This window comes from Apus apus, chromosome 2 (assembly GCF_020740795.1).
Source record: "Apus apus isolate bApuApu2 chromosome 2, bApuApu2.pri.cur, whole genome shotgun sequence".
In the NCBI taxonomy this organism is placed as follows: Eukaryota; Metazoa; Chordata; class Aves; order Apodiformes; family Apodidae; genus Apus; species Apus apus.
In genome coordinates, this window is record NC_067283.1 from 89,978,356 (window position 1) to 90,005,150 (window position 26,795).

The 26,795-nt window shown below is 41.2% G+C and overlaps 1 protein-coding gene across 21 annotated transcripts in view; it reads left to right on the plus strand.

Annotated features, from left to right (window-relative positions):
• The window catches only part of LOC127381903 (poly(rC)-binding protein 3-like), a 504,833-nt gene that overhangs the window by 318,702 nt on the left and 159,336 nt on the right, over positions 1-26,795 (plus strand). The window contains exon 1 of one of the 21 annotated variants that reach the window (XM_051612865.1): positions 4,311-4,329. The exons of the other annotated variants lie outside the window; for them this stretch is intronic. The gene's annotated coding sequence lies outside the window, so the exon portion shown is untranslated. Of the gene's footprint in view, positions 1-4,310; positions 4,330-26,795 lie in introns of those variants that run through there. 21 annotated transcript variants of the gene reach the window in all.

Consider the following 26,795-nt stretch of genomic DNA (forward strand, 5'->3'; position numbering starts at 1 on the left):
CATTCCTCGTATCTGCCAGTCAGGGCAAGTGAAACAGCCTGAGCTGCAGTTATACAAGGGTCCCCACAAGGGGAGTGCTCAGTGGGGGAGGAGGAGATGAGTGGGCAGGTCCTACTGGATTGTCAGGTGCCATAATTTCTGCTCTCAGCCTCACAGTCTCTCTCATTCCTCAAAGATCCCATGGACCCATGTCTGTCTGACTTCTGGCATCTAACTGAAGGTCATAGAATCATAGAATAGTTTGAGTTGGAAGGGATCTTGAAGATCATCTAGTTCTAACCCCCCTGCCATGTGCAGGGACACCTCCCACTAGACCAGGTTGCTCAAAGCCCCATCCAACCGGGCCTTGAACACTTCCATGGAAGGGGCATCCATAACCTCCCTGGGCAACCTGTTCCAGTGTTTCACCACCTCCATAGTAAAGAATTTCCTCCTAATAGCTCATGTAAATCTACCCTCTTTCAGTTTGAAACTGTTCCCCCTCATCCAATTACTACATGCCCTGGTAAAAAGTTCCTCTCACACCTTCCTATAGGCCCCTTCAAGTACTGATAGGTCTTTCCAGAGCCTTCTCTTCTCCAGGATTAACAACCCAAATGCTGTTGGCCTAAAGTCCTAAGTTTAGAGGTAGCATCACCTCAGGCTCTCCAGTTAACAAAGAGACAAGGACTGTGAGGGCAGCACTTTGAGGGACGCTGGTCCATTTAAGGTCTGAGTGGCCCTTTGGAGATATCTCTTTCTCTCTATTGTCAACCAAAGGCAACTGTACTACTCAATTAGGAGTTTTGGTTAAGTGCCTAAAGGTAGACAGGATCACTGTAAACTTCTCATTCCTGTGCGTGAAGCAAGTGGTCTCTGCTCCTTACAGTGCAGAGACAGCTGCTGCTCCTGCTGCTGCTCTGCTCCTGCTCTCCAGTGAGCAGAGGGAGCTGAGCCTTCAAGATGTGGGTGCCCCCAGCATCTTCCCACAGGCATAAACTGAGAATGCCCAGCATCAGCCCTCACAGGGAGTCTGGCCTGGGAGGGCCTGTTGGGTCAGTGTGCCTGTCTCAACCCCATGGCTGCAGAACAGACTCACACAGCATCACCCACAAAATTAAAAATAGAAGTAATGGATGTCTCCACAGCTGGGATCCCAGGAGAGTTGGTATATGTCTGTGACACCATTTCTTCAGCAGCTCCTCCTGGGGCTCTGGCAAAGGGCTGGGAATTTCTGACAGCCCAAAGAATTTGGGACAGAGAGCAAGTGTTTAGGGTCTTTTTAAGGAGAAGTGCCATTTCCAAACTATGATTTCCCCATTCTGATATGACAGGGCAGTCCAGCTTAAGAGCAGGTTTAGCTAAACACAGTCCAGTGTAGCTCATTGTGAGTATTATTTTTGCATTGTAGTACTAATAACCAGTTAGAAGATAACAACATTTACTAAGCAGATACAGACACACTCTTTGCCTGACTTGTCAGGGTACAAAAGAGGGAAGAGCCAGAAGTACAGTTCATTAGGAAGGAAGCATCTTCCTAATTATTATTATTTTCTGTCATTGTTTTTGCTTGGTATGCTCTTGCTCAGTGTAGGCAAATGGTTGTAGTTTTCTTACTACTATTCACTCAGATTTATATATTACAATGAAAGTGCAGAGCATCTGTCTCCTGGCCTATCAACTTCCTCAGTCTTGGGGAACTGGGGGGAAAAAGGGAAAAGAAAATATGTTAATATAATTACTATAATATTGAATTATTTTATGCTGCCATATGGAGTTAAACTGGTTAAAAAACCCAGAATATTTCCATTTCAATGCTATTTGTTTTATAATAGAAACCTCCCTTTTCTTTGCCTTTCTACTTCCAGATGGATCTTAATCGGTGTATTCAGTCTTAGCCCAAAGGTCACTGTTGTCCTACAAGGGAGGCCTCCCTCCCCTTCCTGGCACCTCTGGATGCTGGGAATAGAGCTCTGTTTCTCTGAGGCTGAGATCTGTCAGCAAGAAGGTGCACTAGGGGCTGCTGACTATCACCCTCCCCTTCTGGTGGTCAAGTGCATCACCCCTGGGTGCTGCAGAAATTGTGCAATGAGAGACACAGGCAGTCCCACCAGACCTGGCTCTGACTCTGCAGTGCTCAGCATCCTGACCACCTTTCCACTGCAGTGTGCCATTATTTTAAATTATTTTGGTCTCTTTGACAGGCATTTCCTGAGATAGGGGATTTTCAGATTTATATAAAATTTCTCAGCCTAGTCATTTAGTATTTGTATTTATATATGCATTTTTAATGTAGACTCTTGACTTGGACAAGGTGTTGATGAGGTAACACATCCTGGAATATGAAGCAGTCAAATGGCTGTTCATTTCACCTTAATTCTGACACTCCTAATCATGGCAGATAATAAATTTAATCTTAGTTTTGTCTTACAGTATTCAGTGGGAGTTCTCATGGAGTGGCATTTTCAAGTTTATGTGAATAATGCTCTCCCTGGGTTTCTTTCTCTAATACTAGGAGAGAATGTGCATGAAGGCGGTTGCCATTCCAGTTTGTGCTGTGAAGAAATCAGAGACAAAATACCTAGTACGGAAAGCAGAGAAAGGACTCTTTTGTAGGGCTAGTGAGCTTGGTGATTTCACTGGTTTGGGATCAGAGACCTTCATTTTCGCTGGTTGGATAGAGTCAGAGTATAATAAAGAGCAGCAAACCCAACTCTGGAGGAGGATTTGAACTCTAGTAGGAAAGGACAGTCTCAGACCCCATGGCAGACAAGTTTATGGAGACAACACCTGTCTCTCCCATAAACCACCTGTCTCTATGACCACTGCTTGAAATGGCTATGAGGCTATACAGGCACCTTTTTCTGCATTGTAGTGTATTTTCATACTTGCTAAATTAAACTGTGCCTACGTGTCTTTACAAGCGTCCCTTTCTCTTCCCTTGCTCATAAGAACTCATACCAGTTCCAAGATCTTGCTGTTCATAGGAAGCTGTAAAGATGTTTGAAGAGAAGAAACAAAAAAGACTCATTTATTTGCAGGTAGAAGCTCAAAGGGAATAGATTATCAACAGAGCAGAAGAAATATTTAGAAAGTCTAGCTGCCAGTGCTTGGCATGCTTTTCCTCAGCATATACAAAGGGAGATTAGGGGCAAATGGAAAACACTCAAGTGATAGAGCAGAGGATGCACATGTAACTTAAGGGCATCTCCTGCTACAACTTAGGCCTGTATTCTGAGTGAGCAAGTAGTAGAGTTTCTGAGGAAAAACGAATAAGAATACCTACATATAATTTTGTGAAACAGCTACATCATTTTAATCAAAGCTTTTCAAAACATCTTGCCTCAAATAGACAAGCAGCCTCAGACATTTCAGACTGAGGATTTGAAAGTATGATAAGGTTGCAAGTAATTAGTAAACATTGGCTTACCTGTAATGCTTTTTATCCTTAGTTATTGGTAATATTTTTTGTGTACAGCCATGGAAAAAGACAGACTGGAAACTCCTAAAACATGACTCTTGTAAGGCAGTGAGAGCGTACATATCAAAATGACCAGAAAGGGACTAGATCAGTCCCCAGCAAATTAAGAATGTGTATTCATTATGCTTGTAATAATGATAGTACGCTTTATAACATTACACTCAAGCAATTGTAATTTCAGTTTAATGGAGCAAAAAGTGCAATCTCTGAGATTTAACTTTTAAGTTAGTGGATTTAATTGACACTGCTTGAAAAATATTAATGGCCACTCACTAGTAGGCATTGTCTCTCCCCTTATCTTATATGATTGTTTTAATTTAAACTAGGTCTCTGCTTTGTGTATAGAATTATTGACAAAAATATGTCTTTCTTCAGCAAATGCTTAGCTAAATCATCCTTTTCTTTACAAGCAGCGCTGTGTCCCTGTGCTCTAAATCTTGCTAGTTGGAAGAGTGGGAGGGAAAGCAATTTAATTAAGTTAACTTTATTGACCTGCTGGAGCTGTTGTTTAATAGCATGGCTCCCTGGAGTCTAGTGCAGGTAAATTGAATGAATGCCACAGAATATCACTTCCTTGCATTGCATATTTTGAACCTCTGCCAGGCAGTTTGGCATGAGTAGCCAATCAGGAAAAAGGGTTTTCCAGCCTTGCTGGCATGGATGGCATTTCCCATTGTGCTCCAAACAAGGTGCAGAGTGTTGCCCATGCGTTCCTCTGAACGTACGGAGAGGGATAACTCTGGGATCATCTGTTGTGCTCAGCTGCTGCATTCAGGAGGCAACTTAGTGGATTGGCTCTTCAGCCATGTATCCAAAAATACCTTTTTATGAAGGAGGAAAACTAGCGTGTGAATCTGAATGGAAGTTCTGTGAGTAAACTATTTAATATTAAAACCTAGATACACTCATTCTGCATGAGAAATTGGAGTCTGAAAAGACAGTAAGAGATATCTTCTAGAGCTGTGCTTGTTGTTAAATTACTTGGGAACCAAATGAAAACTTAGCAAACTTCTTTGTTAAATTATTATTTCATAAAACAAAAGCTAAAAAGACTTCCACAATGTTTTCTCATAGAAAATACTCCCTGCAACTCTTTCAGCTATTGCTTCTGTTGATAAAATCTTTGTCCAAATGTCTTATTAATCTAATTCTGCACCAGTTTTCAGTACTGCCCACTGAGTGTCTTTTAAGACAGTAATTCAGTCTGTTGCACCTGTACTTTCAAGCAAAGCCAGATCAGCAGTTGTGTGATGTAACAGCAACTTCATATAGGTTTTAACCCTTGCATAATTTAATTTTTCCCTGATTAAAGCTGAGACCCAAACATCCAGTCCTACAGCTTTGCTTAAAGAATTAAATACAGCTACTCAGCTAGTTTACGTTTCGCTCTGGGAAGTAATGAGAGGTGTAACTTTAATTACCACTCATAGTTTTTCTCACATGCACTCATAACTCAATGTCTTGAATAAGTTTGTGTGTAATTTTTGCTTTTATATGAAAACAGAATTTTCTTGGCTTCAGAATGATGCTTTTAATTTTAAATGCCATGAGGTAAGACAAGTGGGTTTGCAGGGGAGTAACACTGTCTTTTTTTGTACTGACCAAAATAGTTGGGAGAAGCAGACAAGATTCAAGGATGTAAGTCCTTCTTTAGTTCATTCTTGAGTGTCTTTAAACAATCACACTTTGTGGTAGTATAGTTTTTTGTAGAACTCAACACTGACCTTGGTCAGCAACCCTGCAAAATTAGCCTTTCTCTTTTTCTCAAGGTCCCTTATAAAGAGGAGGACTGTGCTCATCTGGTTTGCAGTGAAGCCCCCAGATCATTGCACCAGTGCAACTGAGCATCCATCACAGGGAAGGCAACTGCTTCAGTTCAGTCAGGCCAGAAAAGAGTGTCCGTCAAACTACCATTGGATCTTAAGACAGGCTGTTTGCTTGATACTTTGGCCTATAAATTCTACATAGACACATTTAAGGATAAGAACTAGTAGTGGTGTTCTCTCTGAACCAAATCTTTGCTGAAAACTTCTGCCAGTACAAGAACATCATTTAGGGATAGATTTGACTTTTGGTATTTGAAGGTTTTATGAGCCTGGAGGTTTTTTTAATGCCAAAAGCTTGGAAAAAGTCAAAGTTGGTGCACTTACAGCATACAAAAATGTAGATTGTTCATTTGAGTATTAGGAATAAAAAATGTCTGCTTTCTATGCTTACAAGAGTTCGCTGATTTACTAGCTGGTTTTTTGGTGGGTTGTTTTTTGTTGTTTATTTTTCCAAGAATGGCTTATATCAAGAGGATAGAAGTAATATTTATAAACTTTTTTTCCAAAGACTAACTGAAACTTTCCCTGTCACATCTGTTTTCTTTTGGGGTTGGTGCTTTCCACACCTAAGGGACACTGAGACAGAAGTTTTACAGCTGCAGAGGGATGGTATCTTCTAGGCTCCAGCTGTTCTGCTTAAAGACGTTTCTGCTTTCTACTCTCACAGCCACTTGCCAGCTGGCAGTGCCACCCCTGCAGTTTTGCTAGAGGAATGACTTGAGTGATTGCTCCTTAGCCTGAAACTCGCAAACTCCACCTGGAGAGTCCAGACTCACAGTCCTCCTCACTTAAAATAAACAGGCTGCTTTTCCCTTGAGCATTTTAGAGAGTGTTCAGAAGACTCTTCCTGCTGGCACAGTTATGGGGCAGAGTGGGGAAAACAGGGAGAAGCAACATTGTCAAACCAATGTAATATTGTGTAGAGTGAGTGTTTGCGATTCGCTGAGTGTTAAGCACTTCAAATACAACAGAAGGCAGGAGAAGTGGCTGTAGCATGGTTGCATCCAGCAGACTTGCATTCAGATGTCATGTTAAGCTTGCAGCAATATGTAAACTCATATGCAAATATTTATTTATTTATTTATTTATTTGTATTCACGCTTGTATTATGTAAACCTTAATTCACCTTTTGCCCTCTTCTAAAGACTAAATCTGGTCTACGCTAGCATTTTGAGGTTGGTTCTCTTTTACTTCACATTCATTCATTGTTAATATATTTAAGATCAATGAGGATGTGTCAAATCTTTGCTACACAGGAGACAGAAGTTTGTTTTAGACTACAACATCATCTCTAGGTCAAACAGTTAGGAACATAAGAATTGATTAGGAGGTGCTCTCAGTAGCTGACAGAGCTTAACCTGGTAGTAGATACCAATTGCTCCATAATCTCAGCTATGGAAAAGCCTAAGGAGTTTGGACAATTCGGTTTGGTGATTTCCTAGGAAATCCCTGATGATTCCTCCAGAAGAAAATTTAAGTATATGGAGAAGATAACATGGCCTGGACACCTGATGAGAAACCAAGATGCTGATTAGGATTCATTAGACTATTTTTGTCCCCTGGAGTTGGAAGCCTGTTGCTGCAGTATCCAAGAGGATTGTCTGCCTTACGGTGTGTGTGCCACAAAAGGATGACAGCACCATTGCAGTAATGAGAAAGGAGGATCCATGCTCTGCTGCAAACTGTGTCATCAACAAAATAACTGTTTCAATTCTCTACCAGTGCATGCCAATGACCTTTATTAGTGGAATTAACAGAAGAAGTAGGGAAAGAAGTGTAGTTTCTCAGCTTGGAAGTCATGTATGAGAATTAATTAATCTCAGTGTTTTTTTTCTTAAATAAGGGAGCTTGAATAAAATCACCAAGAAAAATGTTGTGCCCTTGCTCGCATGCACAGAGTAGCATTTCCAAACTTTGACTGGAGGAGAGAAGAGAACATTAAGAAAGAAAATTTGTTAATACAGAAGCCAGGAACTCTGAAGGGAACTCCATAGTACACTGGTAGTGGAGGTATTCTGATTCGAGAAACTACTTCAAAAGCACATCAGTCAAGTCTGAGGTGATATTTTAAACAGTTTTATTGAGGCATGAAAGGACAGTAATATCCAACATCACAATTTCTGCCAGAAAATAGGAACTGAACTGTCATTTTATTTTATGATCGTCATTAACTATCTTCTGCATCCAGGATATTAGACATGAGGACAGATGTGATTTAGGTCAGGAAACACCCCAAGTAGTTGTTATATGTCCGGATTTTATGTCTTACTTCCATTGTGGTCACTGTACATTCAGTAAAACCACATATTTCTGTGTGCCATTCTTATTCTTCTTTTGGGGAATGGGTCAGAGAGCATTCTGAGATGCCAAGGCATCTACTGAAAAACCCACTCCTCATTAAAGTTAGAAGAGTGTATGCCTATGTAATGTTTGCTTATATATATATATATATATATATATATATTGAACTAGGATATTTAGTAAGTGTGTCTGGAACAAAGGATTCAAAGGATTAAGCTGCCCAGGGAGGTGGTTGAGTCACCATCCCTGGATGTGTTTAAGGGTCGTTTGGATGTGGTGTTGGTGGGTATGGTTTAGGGGACAACTTTGTAGAGTAGGGATGATGGTTGGACTCGGTGATCCCAAGGGTCTTTTCCAACCTGGATAGTTTTATGATTCTATGAACTGTAGCTGTCAATACAGCTCATGGCAGAAGATGATGCTGGCTTTACCCCACTGTGTCCACACATGGCTCCACGTGGATGCCACTAGCTGCTCTGTGGGGTGTTTCCATTCAGCCGTTTGTCAGCTGCTCAGTTCCCCACTGAGCAAATCTTCTCTGTAGAGATTTATGGACTCAGCAGCCTTCTTGTAGGAACCCAATTAGCTAAGCCAGAAAATGAGTGTCCTACCACTCAGCCCTGCCTGTGTACACAGGAACACAGGTCATGGCTAACAGCACCCAGGGCTGGATTCCATATATTGTAATCCCTAAATCTACAGCAAAATGTGTCACCCTATGAAGTGCTTCACATGGCACATTGTCCAATAAGGGTGTCCGGCCCAAACCTCTTGATGTGTGAGGCTATGAACACAACAAAATAGATATTCTGTGGTTCTCTGTATTCTTTGTGAGCTCACAAAATACTCATAGACATCGGGTCGGAAAATTCCTTCTGAATTATCCAGAGAGTCTGGCAAATTATGTAAACACCAAACATGAGACACTGAAGCAGGCATGGGTGTTCACAGGACTCAGTGCAAAGGCCAAGACACTGTGTTAGGGAGCAGTGCAAGGTAGTCCACTGGCACCCTCTCTGAGCTTTCAAAATTTGTTCTCCTATTCCTTTTTTTATCCCCCACTGTTCCTAGGAGCTCAAGAAACCTATTGGCAGAAGAGAACTCTTATTGTGGGTGCTGAACTTTTAAAATCTGCCTCAGCTTTTATTGCATTTGATTAGCTGGCTTTATTTGACTTTCCATCTCTTACCTATTTTTTCTCTTGAGATGGTTCTATTGTCTTGGCTGTGGGTAGCATTCCCAGTAGAAAGGGGTGGTGATGTGTGCAGCTTTGCTTTCTTGAAGGAGAAGGACTGTATTATTTCTACCATCTAGACAATGGATATCACCTGCTGGAGGCAGCATGGGCTTTGCATACCTGTATTAAAGACAGACACAGGCTGATCGTTTCCCATTATTGTGCACTGGCTTTATACATCAGTTATGCTTTCCCCATTTCAGATATCAGCCTTAATTGACTCTGAAACTTAGAGCAAACTGCTCTTCTTTTCATTCTCATAATTACTCTACCAAGCATAGATGCAAGCTTTGAGGATTTACTTTTTCATTCCAAAAGAGCAATGACAAATGAAAGAAGGATTCTAGATTATCTTCCCTTCTTTCTGAGAGAAAGACAAGTTACAGCTCAGTAGCAAATATTAACAGAATGGTAATATCTCAGATTCAAGTAAAAAAAAGAAAGTGTGACCAAATTTATTGATCATTAAGTTAATAATAATAATAAAATTAGGTTTACAGGTACCATATATGCATATAGAGTGCATATGTTTGTATAGTGAATGTACGTACATATCTGTACACACAGACCTATGTGTAGTAAGTGATATAAATGTTACCTTTTATCATTTAACTGCACTTTCCTCTGAATAGATAAAGCAGTAGGACACAGCCTGGGTAGCTCAGGTTCAGGCGAGCTCTGAACACCTTCATGATCAGTTCTGTGATGGTTCGAAGATCAGTATATATTTTAAAAGACTAATGTCTCCTGCTAAGAAACGCATGTTTATTGGACTCGCGTTGTAGACCAAAATAGAGATGCTATCACTGAACCATATCCAGGGAATGTGGAACACAAGGCAAGAAGTAAAATAAGTAAATACAGAGCAACTGATGTCATCTACCTGGATTTGTGCAAGGCGTTAGACACTGTCCCACATGACATTCCTGGTCTCCACACTGACAAGATGGACCACTTGGTGGATAAGTAGTTGGCTGGATGGCCGCACCCAGAGAGTTGTGGTCAATGGTTCAATGTCCAAATGGAGGCAGGTGATGAGTGGTGTCCCTCAGGAGTCAGTATTGGGACCAGTGATGTTTAACATCTTTGTTGGAGATATGAAACCAAGCTGTGTGGTGTGGTTGACACCCTAGAGGGAAGGGATGCCATCCAGAGAGAACTTGACAGGCTGAAGAGGTGGGCCAATGCCAACCTCATGAAGTTCAACAAGACCAAATGCAAGGTCCTGCACCTGGGTCGGCACAACCCCAGGCACAAATACAGGCTGGGGGAAGAATGGCTGAAGAGCAGTCCTGAGGAGAAGGACTTGGGGGTGGTAGTAGATGAGAAGCTCGACATGAGGCACCAGTGTGTGCTGGAGCCCAGAGAGCAACTGCATCCTGGGCTGCATGAAAAAAAGTGTGGCAAGCAGGGTCAGGGAGGTGATTCTGCCCCTCTGCTCTGCTCTGGTGAGACCCCACCTGGAATACTGTGTACAGTTCTGGAGCCCTCAGTACAAAAAAGATATAGACCTGTTGGAAAGGGTCCAGAGAAGGGCTAGAGCCCCTCTGCTATGAAGACAGGCTGAGAGAACTGGGGCTGTTCAGCCTGGAGAAGAGAAGGCTCCAGGGAGACATTATAGCAGCCTTCCAGTACTTGAAAGGGGCCTACAGGAAAGATGGGGAGGGGCTTTTCATCAGAGAAGGTAGTGATAGGACAAGGGGGAATGGTTTTAAACTGAGAGAGGTAAGATTTAGGTTCGATATTAGGAAGAAATTCTTCACTATAAGGGTGATGAGGAACTGGAATGGGTTGCCCAGGGAGGTTGTTGATGCCCCATCCCTGGAGGTTTTTAAGGCCAGGTTGGATGAGGTTTTGTGCAACCTGGTCTAGTGGTAGGGTTCCCTGCTCATGGCAGGGGGGTTGGAACTTGATGATCCTTAAAGTCCCTTCCAACCTTAATGATTCTATGATTCTACATAAAAGACTAACTGCAAATGTATCTGGAAGATGGAAAAATCAATTTTCAGGTTATGCCACAGTGATAGTGAATAATCTAGAGAACCCTGCCTTTTACTAACACCAAAACATGGCTAAAATATGGCTTGCATTAGCTTTACATCTAAAGCACAATTTCATTACAGGCTGTGCTGGGAAAAGTTACTGATATTATAATTTTTTGACAACTATTGATTTTCCAGTTTAAAAAAAAAGTCCCATGGGTCCAATTCTACTCACAATGACATTAGTGAGAAAGAAATAAAAACATAAAGAAACCCCCTCAGGTTACCCCCAGATTTTCCTGGAGTTAACAAAGCCTCCCTGTTGCCCAGATTACTTTACATGCTGAGAAGTCTGTCAGCACAGAGGCAGAAAGGGCAGAATTACACCCAGGATGTTGATCAGGACAACATTTTGTTTACCAGTTCCCACTGAAGCCAGTGGAAAGCATCACTCTGTGGGACTCGTGAACTTGTACAGAGGCCACGTTGCCCTGAGAAACTAGCAGTTTTCATTAATTGCCAGAGGTTTAAATGTATTTTGTCACATTCCTAAGAAATGCATGGTCCTAGTTTTACATAGTGAACAGAAATTGCTTCACATTTATTATAGCCCAGAGTCTAGTAAGACAATTTTGTTCCAAAAGTGTTGTGTGGAAGTCCTTCACTGTGCCTTTTCCAAGGATGGGATTTCAAAGAGTTGTCTTTGGCTAGTGTCAGAAACATCCATTAAGAAAAGCAAGAGAAAGCATAATTAAGGTAATTTCAGCAAGTTATGTTCCTGCAGCCAGTGTTGGTTTGTATACAGAATTTGTTAGGCTGTAAGGAAAATGGGAGATTAATTTGGAGGAAGTAACTTCTCACAGTTCTTCATGCTTGCAATCTTTGGACATACTTGTCAGTTGTGTTACCCTTGCAGCCTATCCCATTGCTTGTCCATGATGGGAGGCTGAGAGAATGGGTTGATTGCAGAAGGTCATATTCAGATGGCCTAATTTCCATGTAAGTTCATGTGCTAGATGCCACATAAAGTTATAGAGACAACTAAATGGTAAGAATTAGGCACAGAAATTATTGTCCTTATATGGGCCCTGTGACAATGGCTTCTAGTTGGTACCTAAAGGATAATCTTAGAATCATAGAATGGCTTGAGTTGGAAGAGACCTCAATGATCATCCAGCTCCAACCCCCCTGCATGGGCAGGGACACCTCCCAGTAGATCAGGTTGCTCAGGGACCCATCCACCCTTGTCTTGAACACTTCCAGGGATGGGGCTTCCACAACTTCCCTGGGCAACCTGTTCCAGTGTTTCACCACCTTCACACTAAAGAATTTCCTCCTAATGTCTAACTTAAATCTTCCCTCTTCCAGTTTTGATCCATTACGCCTTGTCCTATCACTACCTTCTCTGATGAAAAGCCCCTTCCCAGCTTTCCTGTAGGACCCCTTCAGGTACTGGAAGGCTGCTATAAGGTCTCCCTGGAGCCTTCTCTTCTCTAGGCTGAACAGCCCCAACTCTCAGCCTGTCCTCATAGGAGAGGTGCTCTGGGCCTTGGATCATTTCTGTGGCCCTTCTCTGGACTTTCTCCAGGAGCTCCATGTCCTTATGTTGAGGGCTCCAAAACTGGACACAGTACTCCAGGTGTGGTCTCACAAGAGCCAAGTAAAGGGGGAGAATCCTCTTCCTTGACCTACTGGCCACACTAGTTTTGATGCAGCCCAGGACACAGTTGGCTTTCTGGGCTACAAGCACACATTGGCGGCTCATGTTGAGCTTCTCATCCACCATCACTCCCAAGTCCTTCTCCTCTGGACTGTTTTTGGTCCCCTCTCCACCCAGCCTGTATTTGTGCTTGGGATTGCCCCGACCCAGGTGTGGGACCTTGCACGTGGCCTGGCTGAACTTCATGCAGTTTGCACAAACCTACATCTCAAGCCTGTCAGGGTTCTTCTGGATGGCATCCCTTCCCTCCAGCGTGTTGACCTCACCACACTTTGGTGTCATCAGCAAACTTGCTGAGGATGCACTCATTGCCACTGTCCATGTCACTGACAATGATGTTAAATAGCACTAGTCCAAGTACTGACCCTTGGGGAACACCACTTGACTCAAGTCCGACAACAATGCTCTCGATCCCCTCCCCCTCACACCCAGGTAGGGAAGGAGAGAGAGAAAAAGAGAGAGACTTGGCTGGATTGAAAACTAAACTACACAGCTTTACTTTAACACTAATAATATAAGAAAATATATACAATTATATACAGATATGTTCAGGTATCTGCAAGAGCCTCTCACCTCCCCCCACCCCCAGCAACTCCCACCACACTCCCCTGAGCTGGAGCAGTTCCGAGAAATCCCGGAGCTGCTGCTGGAGAAAGCGGAGAGTGATGAGGGTCAGGAGAGCTCGAGCCTGGGGGTTGACGGTGCTGGATGGACGGAGTCCTCCCCGGACGCCGGTCATGGACGGAAGAGAAGGGAAGGAGAAGAAGGAAGGAAGTTGTCTTCTGTGATCTCTGACCTTCCTCTGAGCTTATGTAGATACATGGAATGGAATATCTCTGGCCAATTTTGCTGTCTGTCTAACTCAGCCTCCTACAGGGGGGTCACAGATCTCCCCGCAGTGTCTGAGCCGGCAGAGTGAAGGTGCGACCTTGAAGCCCCAGCAGTTAGAAAAACATTCCAATGTCTTATCAGCCTAGCTAGAACAGAGTGTTGCTAGTTAGAAGGAAGCTTACTGAAGGGAAAAAAAATCAGTAAAAAGGAAAATTGGCTTCATCCTGGCTCAAACCAGGACAGTCTCCATCTGGACATCAAGCCGTTGATCACCACTCATTGAATGCAACCATCCAGCCAGTTCCTTACCTAACAAGTGGTCCATCCGTAGAATCCATACTGTTCCAGTTTCATTACCAGGATGTCATGCTGGACAGTGTCGAAGGCTTTGCACAGGCCCAGGTAGATGACATCACTTGCTCTTCCTTTGTCCACTGATGCTGTGACCCCGTTGTAGAAGGCCACCAAATTAGTCAGGCAGGATTTGCCCTTGATGAAGCTGTGTTGGCTGTTCCCAGTCACCCCTTAGTTTTCCATGTGCCTTAGCAGAGCCTTCAGGAGGATCTGCTCTATGATCTTGCCAGGCACAGAGGTGAGACTGACTGCTCTGTAGTTCCCTGGGTCTTCCTTTTTTCCCTTCTTGAAAATGGAAGTTATGTTTCCTTTTCTCCAGTCAGTGGGGATTTCTCCAGACTGCCAAGACTTTTCAAACATGATGAACAGTCCTTGCAACTTTGTCAGGCAGTTCCTTCAGGAGCTGTGAATGAATCCCACCAGGTCCCATGGACCTGTGCACCTTCAGGTCCTTCAGATGGTCACCAACCTGTTCTTCTCCTCCAATGCAGAGATCTTCCTTTTCACAGTCCATGCCTTTGCCTTCTCTAATTTGGATGGTGTGACCAGAGTCTTTACCAGTGAAGACTGGGGCAAAGTAGTCATTGAGTACCTGAGCCTTCTCTATGTCCTGCATGGCCAGGTCTCTAGTTTCCTTCTAAAGCAGGCCCACAGTTTCCCTTGTCTTTCTCTTATTGCTGACACACCTGAACATAAGCAAGCATCATCCAACCACGTTCCTCTTGGACTAGTTCATTTATACAAGAGACAGTACATGTAGAAATATCAATGGTGGCACTTTAGCATAGCAAATTCAGAGCTTTATTTGTGCTCTAGTTTACCAGTCACAGACAATCTTGGTGCCCTGACTGGAAACACAAATTATCTTGTACTATGTGCTGTAGATTACCTGTGCTGCAGAATGCGTATAATTTTGAAGAATTCCTCTCTCCTAATGTATATGTTTTCCACTATAAGCAACTACTTAGTCTTTTAGCAATAATTGCTGATATTTGTAAAGATATGTATTATAATCAATACCTGGGAGTTAAAATTATTGATTGGAAGAAAAGTCCATTGAAATAATTAGCCACTAGTACTTGGTATGTTTCCATGGGGAGTGGATGCAATTGCCATAATTATAGCTAAATAAGATGTTGCCTACATACTGGCCTATTTTAATGGATTTTAAATCTAAGGAAGAAAAAATCAAAGAGAAAAATCTAATGCTCTGTCTCTAGATTTTCTACTTTTTATTTTAGGCTCCATTCTGTGGCTCCATTGTGGCAGAAAAGAAATGCTTTCATGACTGTGATATCATTGTATTCAGAAGCCCCAGGCCTTACCCAGTAGAACTAGCTCTGATGAGAAGCTTTAATAATTTAAAAGGCAAATCTGGCACTGGGAGAGCAGGGGAAAAATACTTTGTGTGAATTTTGACCTAACATAACTTGTTTTACACCTCCAACAGTCTTGAAGAGTTTCAGGGAAGAGCAAGACCTACTGTTTACCATGGAGCCACTGTCGTACATGCTACTTACAGGATCTGTTCTTAGCTAGAATAACTCTGTACCCTGCAGGACATTCAAAAGAAATTATGGCCTTTTTCTTCTGGGGCACCTGGTGAGCTGCACATGGCTGTAGACAGGGTTTAGAGCCTATGCAATGGCACAAATTTTCTCTATATGAAGTACTGGAAAATGAGAAAGCTGTTTTTTTCCTGCTCTTTATATGTGCTTCATGAAAAGGAGCAGCATAAAGTTGAGGCTGGATGTGAATAAAAGGAGAAACTTGGAGTGAGTGGTAGTGTTATGTATAAGTAGGATAGATGAGAGTATGGGAAGATTGCAGAGGAGTAGGAGAAAGAGCAAGTATAGGAGTAACAAACAGGAGAAAAGAGATCAACAGACCAGGAAACATGCAATGATAGATGGACTGGGAAACTGGGAATGGAAAAATGAGAATGAAGAGAAGAAAGAGAGATGGCACATTTTGTTATTTAATGGATGGGTTAATGTGCTGTACACTCAGAAAAATTCTTCATCCAAATAAGGCAACTGAGTCATCTTCTTAACCTGACTTCTCTAAGCATTCCCTTACAGCTGAATCAACGCATGTGCCATGTCCCAATGTGATTATGACAGAAGACACAAACAAAGAAGGCTTGAACCTTATACCTGTAGCATATTGGGACAGCTCTTAGGGAAGCTGAGAATTAAAGGAAAATCAGTGAGCCTACACAACTTTTAAAGCACAATGCTAGATAAGGCTGCCCTTTTAAAATATTTTTTTTAAAATACTCATTAAGGATCAGGATACCTCCCCACTTTGACTTTCACCACTAAAGAGGGAGAACAAAAAACTTAGTCATTTGGTTTTAGCCACATTTTGTTCCAAAGAGCTAGGTGGATCTTTATGCCAATAATTTTTAAGCCATAAAAGATACTTTGCCTACATGCCTTATAGGCAGCTTTGTTCAGCACAGACATTATTCAGTCATGTTTTGCAGAGAATAAATCATAAATTCTCACTGAGGAGCAAAAAGGACTCAAGGCAACATCAAATTACCTCTGTGTTCACTTAACGTGATTTTATAAGATACTAGTACAATATTGTAGCTTGTTGTTCCTCAATAATATTGCATATCTCATGTATGCTGTAGGGGTGAATGTTTTCTCCATCTCCCCCACCCCACCTCCATGTGTGACATTGAAGTCCTCCACTGCCTTGGCCAAAAATGGCCAAAGTAATTTCTGCAGTACAGTCTTTATTCCACAATGGCACTTTCAGATTTAAGGTAAGATTGTTTATAAAAATACTTTTTGATAATTTGAAGGAAAAATATCTAGAAACGAAAATTTTGATCATACTTTGCATTACAGTTTTCCATACTATAAGCCATGCCTGTTGTATCCTTTACTCTTCATGCAAGAAATGCTATGTGAAGTATGGGCATGGATTAGTTCAAATAATTTTATTCCTCAACCATGTGTGAAAACATAGGATACCGAAAGAAACATCAGTAAAGATACTCTCTACTAAGAGATTGTTTAGAGTGATACTGCCAAATTCTCAAGTTCCACTTTAACATGTTAGTGGGTTAGTGTTTAATCGTTACTTTAAACTATGGTGCAGATTCCAAAGTGATGGGAACATTTTGAAAAAATAAAAATGTGAAGGCTGGTTAGGAACACTGCCTAAATGCTCTGCAGGTGGTAGATCAATTCAGATTCTGAAATAAAACTTGGTTCATTCTGTTCTGTGGCCAATAACCTTTGTGTGCCTGTGTAATAAAACAGTATTTAGTGAACAACTACAAGGTTTGGGAGAAAAAAGTAACAAATTAATGGCTGTTGTGATTTTGAAGCACATTGATCTTTTTCTCCATCCAAGACAGAGACTGCAACGTGTGCCAGAAAAAGCTATTATCAATGTAACATTTACTGGAAAATAGTAATGTCAGGAGAAGTTAAAATCAGAGCAAAGACTTCAGCTTTTTTACTATTAGAATACAGATGATTAATTACAGTCAATGAAGATAAACCACTTACTTTCATAAAGCTGCTGTAGGATAAGATACTGCAAATGCTCCCCATTCAAACATTGTTTGGTCCCTGCGTGCCATCTGACAGGCAGTAATCAGGGCAAAGCACTGCTGAAATTAATTTCTATAATACTGGAGGTTTTAATGAAAATCCTGATGACAAATTATCTTTGTTGTTCTCTTCACCATTTTATCCCTTGTATCCTAAGTTAATTACATGGCATTTTAATGGAGGCTTTTTGAGCATAGTATACATGTCAAAGAAAAAGCAAAATGCTGTCAGCTTCTGGAATTTGCCCAAACTCTCACAGTATAAATGAATTTAATTCTCATCGTGTTTTAATTTGGGGGTTCATCATTTATATTTTTACCTGTCAAACACTTGTTTGGCTGCTCTTAGCATAACAGGTGGATGTAAAAAAAACCAGTATTATTCCTCTTTCTTGTCTTTTGTGAAAAAAATGAAAGAAGCAGTAATTGGACATCTTACAGGCTCATGATTAAGGTCTAAAAGCCATGATTATGAAATGTTTAAATTAGGCAGTGCTGTGAGTTGCAGAGGAGATGAGACTAGGTCTGCTGAAAAGTGAAAGAGATGCTGACAGGTAGTAAGAAAAATTTGTGAGCTGGTGAGTTGGGAGACGGTTTTTTGGTAATCTCTCTTGATTTTATTTTCCAGCCATATTGTCAGACTTAGCCTTGGATTATTATTTACAAACTAATATATAAAATAACAAATATTTTACATTATTTATAATATTATTTATAATTAAGTATCACTACTCCATTACTTTTTCTTTCAGCATAGTGAACACAATTTAGTGACTATGGCTCCTTGTAGAAGTTCAGATGCATCTAAATTGATAGAGAAAAGAAGTTGAATTTAATTTATTTTATTTTTTTACATTTTAATTCCTTTTTTTCCCGATACTTTGTCTGAAATTAACAGATATTTATGTAAAAAAAGTAAGTTTTCAGAATGATAGGAGCAAATTAAAAAAGAGGGTTCAACAGCTCATTCTGGGAACTCTGGCAGAGCGCCCTGAAGGGGAAGGGGACCTGGAGAGGGAGCTACTCCATGAGAACACCCTCCCTGCAGACCTGGGCTCAGGCACTCACACAGGCATAACAGGCAGGGAGCTCCAGCCTGGGCTCTGCTGCCAAAAGGGAGGACAGGGAAGGCCAAGGAGGGCTACTTGGGAGCAGTGCTGACCATTGTCTGACCCAGCAGCCAGAGAATTAGGCAAACCAGTGTTCAGCTGGATTTGAAATTGGTGAGGAATGTGAAGGGCAACAAGAACTGCTAGAGTTAGCAGCAAAAGAAGGCCTACAAAAGATATGAGGCTGCAAAATAAAGCAATAGGCTTGGTAACAAAGCACAAGCACACAGAAAAGTCTGAGAAACTTGGTGCCTTTTTTGCTATTGTCTTTAATGACAAGTTCCATCCTCAGATCTCTCAGGCAGGATCCCAGAACACTGAGCTAGTGACCAAATAAGCAAAGCAGATATATGCAAGCCCATGGACAGGAGAGGATGGATGCAAGGATGTGGAGGCAGCTGGCTGAGGTCACTGCAAAGACTGCTTCTTCAAAAGGTCCATAGGGATCAGGAAAGCTTACTGAAGGCTGAGAAAAGGAACATTCACGTGCATCTTCAGGGTGAACGGGAAGGCAAATTTGGGGAACTATCTGGTCATATATCTCCATTCAGTCCTTAGGAAGATTTTGGAGAAAACCTTTCTGGAAACCATGTCCAGGAATGTGGAAGACAAGAATGCAAATGGGAAAAGCCAGCATGGCAAATTGTGGCTGAACAATCAGAGAGGTTGCTCTGAGGACACAGCAGGTATGGTGGGTGAAGAAAGACCAGTGTTCATTTACCTTGACTTCCGTAAGTTAATTATACCCCTGCAGCCAAACTGGTGAGACATGGATTTGAGAAGCGAAATACAAAGTGAATGGTCTGCTGGCTGTACCACCAGGAGCCAAGAGGGATCAGCTGTATAATGTCCAACTGATGGGCGGTTTCTAGTAGAAACCATCAGGAATCAATAGTGGCACAGACATTCATTCATTCATTCACCTACACAATGGAAGGAAATGCACCCTCAGTAAGTTCACAGATGGTACCTAATTAAGGAAGCAGTTAATATGCTGGAGGGCAGGGCTGCAATTCAGAAGACCCTCAACATGCTGAAGTAGTTTGGCAGAAACTTTTGCAAGTTCAGCACAGGCAAATGGAAATTCCTGAACCTGAAGCAGGACAAGTCCATGCAGCAGAACAGATGAGGCACGAACCGGCTACAAAGCAGCTTTGCAGAAAAATTCCTGGGAGTCCCAGCAGACAACAACTCCAACATGAGTCAGCAGAGCATCCTGCAGGTCAGTCACAGCCTGGACTCTATTAGCAAAAGTGTAGCCAGCAGGTTGGTGGAAGTGATTCTTGCTCTCTGCTTGGTGCTTGTGAGACCCTGTGTGGATGACTGTGTCCTGTTTTGGATTTCCCTGTAGAAGATGGATATTGCCAGACTGGAATGACACACTTGGAGCATGAGGTGTCCTGAGCACAGGACATACAAGGAGAAGCTGACTGAACTGTGTTTGTTCAGCCTGAAGATGGGAATAAGGGAGAAATAAAAATATTTTCAACTAATATTGGCAATGTACAGAGAAGATGAAGCCAAACTCTCCTAGACCGTGCACCATAATAGCACAAGAGGCAACAGACACAAGTTGCAACATGGGAAATTTTGTCTAAGAAAAATATTTTCTACTTTGAGGATCAGTCAAATACTAGCACAGGTAGCCAGAGAGTCTGTGGTATCTCCATTCTTGGAGATATGAAAAAGTTGACCGGACAAGTCCCTAGGCAACCTCTGAACTCAGGTGTAACTTTATAGCTGATCTTGCTTGAGTGGGCCCAGAGGAGCCCCAAAGATCCCTTCCAACCTGATAATTCCAACAGAATTTGTCTTTGCTTACTTTAAGTAAAAGCTGCTTTAAGGATTTAAATAATATTCCTGGGGCACTTTGTATTTTGAAGGAAAAGAACAGTGAAAATGCAGATCATTATTGTTACCAAAACATAAGTCATTGCTGCTAGGAAATATTGTAGCATTGGTCATGTATGCCAGGCTGCTAGAATGGATTGTGGGTTTTTGTTAAATAGAAGAAAAAAGTCAGTGAAGCATATTTAATCCACACAAGAGAAGAGTTCTGCAGACCTTGTAAACAAAGGTAAAAATAGGTCAATTTGGGTGATTTACTAGCCTGGACAAATCCAACGTAAATATATTTTTATATTTTTCTGTGTTGCTAATTTCTTCTGCTTAAAATGCAAACCACTTTCTTCACCAGTATTTTCAATCTTTGCAAATATTCTTTTGCTTAGAGATTAAGTCTGATAGGCCTTGGGGGTTGGAGGAATGAAGGGAATAATGTGTAACTTTGGTGAGTTTTTTCATTCCAAAATATAGGCAATGTTTTCTCTTTCAAAATCTTTCACTAGCCATGCATGAAGACCTGCCTAGAAATAAGGTATTTTACTGTCCAATGGATCTGAGAGCAGAAAGGATTTTTCTCAATAGGGTAAGACTTCATCCTCCCTCTTTTTGTCCCGAACTCCTCTGAAAAGACCTACATTACTGAGTGAAATAAACCTGTAGCTTTGATGACAGCCAGAATGGTGGTCAGAGCTTCTGACTGTACCAGGTGAACATCCAGGCTCAGAGAGTTCTTAGGCTTGGGTACAGATGCTGTCAAGCTCCCCACAACAGACTATGAACCCTTTTGCTGTCCTGAGACCTGCTGTTTGTGGTTGGTTGGGCTACCCCATGCCTCTCTGCTGAACTCTGCAGGTTCTCTGCTCAGAGCACACTTCTCCCGAGGGTAAGAACAGAAAAACAGCCCTGCTCAGTCTAACCAGTAGACCTGGTATGTTTTTCTAAACATAGATTATAACATATGCTTCAAGAATGTAAGGTGGCAGCTTTAGGGGGGTACATTTTACAGTACTTTTCTCAGCCTTTCCTGGTCTGAACTTTAGAGACCTTGCTAGAAGTTACACCTTTGTTTCTAATAAATGCTGAGGTTGGTGGGGTGTCCCATGAATTTGTTTAATTGATTTTTTTATTTATTTAGGATTTTAATATCTGCAATATATTCTAACGTTTTATTCCATGATTTAATTACCCATTCTGAAAAAGCAAGTATATTCCATTTTTAGGCATTAATCAACGTTTTATTTGCTGCTCTTTCTCTCTTTTATTACTAGCAGGGGTGAAAAGCCTTTCCTGTTTTACCCTTTTCAGTGTGGCACATGATGTTACGGGTTTTGTCATGTTCTTCTGAGCTATCTCTTTTCTAAACTGAGTTATCCCCGCCTAGTTATTGTTCCTCACACAGATGCTGCCCTTTACCTTCAATTATCTTACTTATCACCCTTGTCTATATGTTTTCTACTTAGGTGAGTCCCTCAGGGCTGAGAAGATAAGGCACATTTTCTCAGTGGCAGTGAGATTACTCTCTTTCATTTAATCTTCCTAATAATTCATAATATTCTATTTGCTTTAGGCTGATGTTTTCATAGGACTGTACGTGGTTTCTCCAGTTGCAGCAGCTTTATTTCAGAGTGGTAACAGCTCATCCCTGAGTATCTACAGTTAGGACTGGTTGTTTTTATTCCAGATTCTTACATTTATTAGCACTGCAGTTCATCTGCACTTTTACACAGAATTGAGATCTTTCTGCAATTTTTCAGTCACCATTCAGTTTTACTGCCCTAAATAATCGTGTGATCAGCTGTCATCTCACTACGCAGCCTTATACAAATTACTGACAGCTATGTTGAACAATGCACTTCCACTAGAAATCACTCTGCAGTGTGAAGAGTGACCATTTATTTTTATTATGTGTTTTCTATTGTCTAAGCAGTTTTAAGGAGCTTGTTCCATGTAAAGAAAGGTTTTGACCTGCGGACCTCCAAATGATCTTCTGCAGTGAAACACCTATGTAAAGAGTTTTTCTCACTTTGCTTGTGTACAGTCTGATCTTATTTGAGCTCTCCTTTCAGACCCCAATTACTTATCAGCCCTACAGACCTTCTGGCAAACCTCCTGTTTCTGATGTGCTTAAAAACCATTTTATTATAAGTTGTCTGCCTTTAGCAAATTGCTCTTTAAAATAATTTTTTGGCCAGTAAATTTAACTTGCCAGAGTTCATATTATTTTCTGTTTTTCTGCTTGGGAAATGCCTTCCACTTTCAGAAGAATTTATAGTAACTTCCTTTGCTGTGCATTGAAATGGTCTAGAAAAAAACTGACAACTCTAGGGAGCTTCTCTTTCTGTCTTCCTTGCCTTGCCCCCAGAAATGACCTGACATGGGGTATGTAGTTAAAGTTATAAACTAATTATTGTTTTCTTTTTCTGAATTGCTTTATCTCTCTTTCACTTCTCCTCAGAAAAGGAACTAAATCATGAAGGGAATGTTCATAAAATTCAAACAATGGAAGGAAAAAATCAAAGGTAAACCATTGGTAAAAATTGGCAGAAAGGAAAGGTTGGTGTAAGCATACATGGATAAGAAAGAAAGAGCAGCAAGAAGAAAGAACAGGTTGGGAAAAGTTACACCGACAAATGGAAACAGTGATTGTACCAAAATAATTGTCTCTGAAATATCAAAGGTTTCAGTGCAGCTTGCACTAGAGATCAGTGTGATGAGTCCTAGAAACAAATAAATAAGTTATATTTATTATATATTTCATCTGGACATATATCTGGACTATATATATATATTATTATCTGGAGAGACACAGAGGTTTATATGCACATGAGTGCATCTCAAAAGTGAGGAAGACTGACATGGCAATACTTCCAGATGCTTTGACTGGACTAGACTAGCAAGCAGGTTCCCCAAACCAGAGGCAAATTTCATCCCTTGGCGGCTGCCTAAATTTCCTCACTCATCAGCAGACTCGAAATGGCAGGTTCAGCCTCTTGTAAACACACAGGTGTATATAGACATGATTCCTGGGTATATATCCTAGCAGTGGCTGAGCTCTTCATCCTGAAGCAGCAAAGTGTGATACCAGATTATGTCAGCACCTTACAGGATCGAGTCCCGTGAGCATTTGCTCATGAGTCACTCCAGGAGAGGTGCTGAATGCTCCCTGAGCAGGCTGCTCTGCAGAAAAATGGTGGGTCTCTTTTGAGCCCCAACAAGGTAAGGCTTTCCAGAAATGTCTTGCCAATGTTAACATTTCTCCAGATTTGCAGGAAAGAGATACCTTACCTTTTGGAACTAAGCAATTATCAAACTTTAAAAATGCACTTAACATCCTTGAAAGGGAAGTGAATATAAAAAAAAATATTGCTATGCATATAAATAATACAGCTATTCTTACTCCAGGAGTTCTGCTGGTTTCTGAGTTCTTTGAAAGGCCAATTTGCAGTTGTAAGCATAATTTTTTAATGAGGCTTAACAATGAGAATTTTAACTTATTTTTCTGAAGACAGATCTGGATCTTCCAAGTGGTTGAAATTAAGGTAAATGAAAGCATTGGTTGCTTCTGACTTGCATCTTTCAAAAGTCCACTGCACGGGACAAAGGAATATGCAGCTGGGAGCCATCAGCACCTGGGTTGCCCTCAGCCCCAAAACAACATGTTTTGTAGCAAGATTGTGCAGCTTTGATTTTGTTTCTGGGTTGGGTCCAAGATGTAAGATTTAACCTGTAGAATCTCCTGGAGCTTGAGCTGTAGCAACTTTACAGCCTCTGCAAGGTTAGCAGTTCTTTTGCACTGACCACTGGAGGCAGATAACATCAGTGCCCTGAAGCACTCGTTATCTCTTCCACTGAGGAGTTCTACACATAGTTAAAGGCCCACATGTATCCCGAATAAAAGCTCTCTGATCTGTCGGTCTTTCTAATTTCCCTGCCTTCTCATCAAATTAAGCTAGTTGGTGCAGGGTTCTCCCTCAGCCCTGTAAAGGCAGAAAATTCTTTCAGGAGGGGAAGCAGGACAGTACACGGACAGGAAAGGAAAGGCTCAGGGCAATATGAAAGGAGATACAAAGATGTGATTAAGTTTGGGAAAAGTTATCTATTCTCACTCTAGGGAGACTGGCAACATAGGAGAATGAAGAAGAATGCATTGGTGGACGAAAGGAGCATGGGGGGAAACCTCATCATAGTTGTATGACACAGAAAAGTGACTGAAGAAGGAAGACTGTACCAGGAGACACCACATAGTAGAAAGCAAAACAAAGTTATGTGGGTTAGAAAAGAAAATTAAAAAAAGAAATGTTAAAGAGACACATTTCTATTATATTTTTAAAAAAGCTTGGTAGAGCATGTAGACACAAAATGGTACATAGATAAACCATTTTTCTCCCATAGGGCCTGCAGTGCTCCAGAATCTAAATGGGCTGTGCTCATAGCAGCTCTGTGAGAGCAGACAAGGTTATTATTTTATATCCATGGAGCTAAGGCACTGTGAAAGATAAAGTGAAACTCAAGAGGGTGCACTGGAAATATGAAGGTGGAGAAGGGGGTTTGAACTAGATGAGCATTACTGAAATTTATTCTCCCTCAGTAAATTATCAGACATTTTAAAAAAACTCAATGACATAGAATATGAGGCTGGATATAAAAAGCCATTACAGTATGGCAAGGTATGTTTTTATGATTAACAGAAATATTGTTCTGCATTTTTTCCGGTTGTTGTTCTGCTAGTAGACTTGACCAACAGTAGTATAATCTGTCAGAAAAGCCATAACAAATGCACCTACATAAGGCTTTAATAACTCCAGCTCACAACACTACTATATTTACTGAAACATTATTTTTTTTTTAATCTGCCAATATCAATGCAACACAGGTTCTGATACTACTGTACAATGAGCAACTCCCAATATACACTTCAAAGCTCTTCCTGGTTTTAAATCTATTATTTACTTTATGGGTTTTCACTAGTTTCCTGATCAAACTAGTCAGACTCTGCCCTGACACACTGATAACTCTTATGTTGCAGGAGCATATTGAAATATCTCATGGTCACCTTTTACATCAAGGATTTCTCTGCACTCAAACTCTTTCATAAGCAGCTTGAAGAACACAATATGGACAGGATATTAAAAAAGTCTTGATCATCATAGGTGAACTCTTTGCTTTTTTGAGAATGATATTATACTTATGCCCCTAGAGAACAAATGAAGACTGACACAATGCAGACTTCATATGTTAAGGGTCAAGGCCCCTGACTCTCAGACGAATTATAAGACGACACTGGTGAAAGTAGTCTTTGCTGAATCTTCTGTGAATGCAGAAGAAGCAAAGTTTAATTGAGTTCTCAGCTTCCAGCCGCAAACTGGACTGGCTGTGGGCACAGGCAAAGCAGAAATTGTCTAAGGTACCAGCCTGCTGGGAAGACGAAATGTATGTTCCTTAACATCCTTTTCCACACACACCCCTTCCCCCCAGTTTTGTCCATATTAGGACTGGGAAAAACAGGTTGTCTGAAACTGCTGCTGCCCCTAAAGCAGGAGTGGAAACTATTGGTAGAATGCCCAGTGCCAGCAGCTGTGAGAGCTGACTGGTATCAGTCCCAGGAGGCAGCCAGATTAGTAGCGTGGATCCTCTAGATCTTTCATTGCAATTCCCCACTTTCCTGCAGCAGGCAGGGGTGGCCCTGTCCCATCTGTTATTTTAGGAGGATTGACTGTCAATTTTGTCTGAGCCATAGAAAAAGTCTTGTGCTGGCTCTAGAATAAAAGACATGCAAAATGTTTATAGTCTTAAATGCGAAATAACCATGACATTAGTTATATTTCAAAATTCAGGGAGCATCTTTGGTATAAATCTTGTATGTGTCATGCTACTCATTCCAAAATACAGGTGATATTATCAGCATATCATTCTCCACTCCTGGCTATCTCAGTTTCTCTTTTTTGTACTCCAGGCTCTTTGCTGTGAATTCAACAGGTTCATACTAAAAAATTTCAAACAATTGTCAGGATGGATGTATGGATGTTCTGCCATCACTGTCTGCATTTGAGATGTGAATCACAAAGGTGATTCAGTTTTTACTTTCCAACTTTCCTGTGTTTTGGGGATTTTTGGCTTGATAATTTTGTACCTTCTGCTGTAGGAATTGCCAGAAATTACAAATTCTGTAGCCAAATTCAGAGTCTAAAAGTGGAAATTCCCAAGTCCGTTCCACAACTGACTGATTTTTGTGCCTTGAAGTTTTGTTCCTTCAAGCTGGCAAACCTCAGACCTTAGGTGATGGAATTGTACTATTCCTTTAGGTCTCTAAATTGTTCTCTTGGTCCATCTTGTGCTTGTGTTGTTCTCTCATGTTGCAGTCAGTGTTTTTCAAAGTGGCCAAATTTTATAATGAAACTGCTTCTCTGGTTTTACATATCAAGACAGTTTTTTATTCTAATTGTTCAAAAGTGTCACGGTGTGCCATATTTAATCCCCCTTTTTTCACCCATATTCGGTCAAGAATTCTATTGTGAGGCTTGTGAGGATCAGATTTCTTACTACTTATTTCATGCTC